Source organism: Eulemur rufifrons, chromosome 7 (genome assembly GCF_041146395.1).
Source record: "Eulemur rufifrons isolate Redbay chromosome 7, OSU_ERuf_1, whole genome shotgun sequence".
Taxonomy (NCBI): domain Eukaryota; kingdom Metazoa; phylum Chordata; class Mammalia; order Primates; family Lemuridae; genus Eulemur; species Eulemur rufifrons.
The window spans coordinates 140,959,071-140,962,003 of record NC_090989.1 but is presented as its reverse complement, the minus strand read 5'-3'; the positions used below and the strand labels follow the sequence as shown (position 1 = coordinate 140,962,003).

General features: G+C 37.2%; 1 pseudogene; it reads right to left on the bottom strand.

Moving 5' to 3' along the window:
* Window positions 1–1,976: 1,976 nt before the first annotated feature.
* On the bottom strand, window positions 1,977–2,617 carry LOC138386763 (activated RNA polymerase II transcriptional coactivator p15 pseudogene; annotated as a pseudogene).
* Between the last annotated feature and the right edge of the window lie 316 nt (window positions 2,618–2,933).

Here is a 2,933-nt window from a genome sequence, read left to right as displayed (position 1 = left end):
TGAAAGTCTTCAAATAATGTCATCTGCTTCACACATACCAACCTTTTTAACTATTCATTATAAAAATTGAAATGAATCTTTCAAGAAAGTTTCCTAAATTTGGTGATCCACATGTGCAAACAGCCACTGCATAGCACATACATGTAGAGTTAGAGAAACTATGTTGAAATACGAGGCATAAATATTTCAGGCTAGTCTCCAACATATTTTGGACCACTGGGGTTTTAACTTTTAAAATACATTTGTTAAATACATTTTTAAAATTTTTAATAAGGATTTTGATTTTTTATGACTTTAAAAGTTTTTAATTAGAAATAATTTCAAACTTGCAGAAAAATTGTAAGAATAGTGCAAAGAATTCGATACACACTTCACCTAGCTTCCCTAATTATCAATATTTTACTATAATAATTTTTATTTTATATAGTTTTATTTTTAATTATAAAATGATTACATCTTTATTGGAGGAAATTGTTAAAAGATAGAATAGAATAAAGAATGTAGATATCACCCATAATCCACTGTGAAGCAGTAACCACTATTGACATTTCTTTTATTCTTTTGTCTGTTAGGCTAAAATTTTTATTAACTGCATTTTTTTTTGTTTTGTTTTGGTTTTTTTTTTTGGTAATACTTGGTATTTCTTTCTAAGTCTGGGATTAGGCTGAGGCAAATAAGGTGTCAAAGGCACAAAATTTAGTAAGTACTCATTTTCAAGGTTCTGTATTTACATGACCCTGAGAATGAGTACTCCCTTACATTTTGTTCTGTAGGCACCTCATTGGCCTCACTTTATTCCCTGTCCTGTTTCTTTTTATGATTCTTTCACTCCCCCATTTCAAGCCATGAGAGCACAAAGAGAACAGGATGTCTCTTCTTCAATTTGTAGTTTCAAAACTCTTAAAGAATGGAAAGGGCTCAGTATACAGACAATGTCTGGGAGGGAAAAAACTGAATAATGTGTGCACCAACTGCTGTCTTGTTACTAAAAGTGATTCTACACATGGAGGAAAAAGGAGAGAGGAAAAGGAAACAATGGGAGTTTAAAAAGGAGTGAGACCTTGCACCTTGCCCGTCCTTGGGCAGAACATGGAAGCCAACACACAGAGCATATCATGCTCTAGTGTAACAGGGGAGGAGCAGAAAGTACAGGGGGACCTAAAGGCACCTTGAGTGGAGGAAGGAGAAACAACTCAGCAGTGATCTGCCTATGCTTGACAACCCAGGTATCAGATGCTTAGATGATGGTTAGGATTAGTGGCCCCATCAAATTCCGCAAAAGGCTCCTGGAACTTAGATGTAGCTTGAGGGAGAAGGAGTGAAGAGAAGGACACACAATTTGACTAAGATTGCATTTCCACCACCTCAGTGGAAGGGAGCCTTATAAGAACACTTATATAGGAAATTATACAGAAAAAAAATGTCATTTTTTTGCATACCTGAACATGTTCCCTAAGATTTGTATCCATTATATAAGAATAGAATGACCCACTGATCTGAAATTGTTTATCTTCTCAACCTTACACATTCAACCACCCATACTATTTCCCCCAGTTAATGAGCCCTCCACTTCCAACTTTTTGTTTGATAATCTTATCTGCCCTCTAAAACTCAGCACCATAAGACCCACTCCAAGATTCTCGTGATCATGAAGCTGTGATCACTGCTTTCCCACCTCTGGGTTTCCATCATGCATACTTAGAGGACAGTCGCTATTTTCTGCATGAAATAAGTGACATGTGACCTCATATGGTACTATGGCTCTCCATGTCTTATCTTATTAACTAGTTTATACTTTTCACAGGAGTACAAACTGTATCATACACATAATCATGAAAGTATCTTAATAGTACCCAATACATTTAAGAAGTATTCAGTTTATATATATGAAAGAATGAATTCCTAGGGGTTGTCTAGCCAACAAAATGGAATACCTTGTGTCTTTTTTTTTTTTTTTATTATTCCATTTTATTTTACACTAGGTGGTGGGCACAAAGCAATCCTCCTTAATAAACATGACAATTAGCTTCACTCAAAACATTTTTAATAATGCACATTAAAAAAAAGTATTCGTCTTACAAATTCCTCTGCAATCCAAACATACAATAGCTTGGAAAACAACATTTAGAAAACGAAAGCCAATGTAAAAAGACAGATTAAAACAACTACAACAATACAGGTTTTATATGGCTCGGACTTTACAGTTTTCTTACTGCATCATCAATGTCAGAAATCTGTTCCTTCAGCTGGCTCCACTGCTCCGGATTTAAAGAAATACCTTTTCTTCCTGGTTTCATTTCACCTTCTGGATCCATCCAATATTCTCTAATATCAATTAGAACCTTCCCTTTAAAGTCTCGAACACTAACATACCTCATTTTCCCAATCTGAAACATGTTATCATCTCTGCTGCTGCTGCTCTGTTTGGAAGATGACAGAGCTCTTGAAGTTTCACCAGTCTTTTGCTTCTTCACAGGTTTTTCTGGAGCAACGTGCTTTTTTCCTCTTTAACTTTTTGTCAACTTCACTGTCAGAATAGCTGCCAGAAGAGCTTGAAGAAACAGGTTCCTTTGACTTAGGCATTGCTTTGCTGGTGCAGTCGTACACCCTCCTGCTACCTCGCTCGCGACTTTACCTTGTGTCTTAGATTGTGTTCTCCCAAAAGCAAACCCTGAGCCAAAGTTTCAAGTGCAAACAATTAATTAAGGAAGTGCACCCAGGGCAGACAAGTAAGGGAATGGGGGAAGCAGGATAGGGAAGGGGAAGCAGCCAAGCAAGGGCACAAGTTTAGATTAATTCCTGGACTCAGTCTGATCCTGTGGGGAGCTCTGAAGCATAAGTTACATCTCTGAGTTCATCCAGTTTTGAGGCTAGGGGGCTAGGCTTTTGTACACCCTCCCTAGTTAGTGGCTGGCTACTAGTCACCTTGGGGG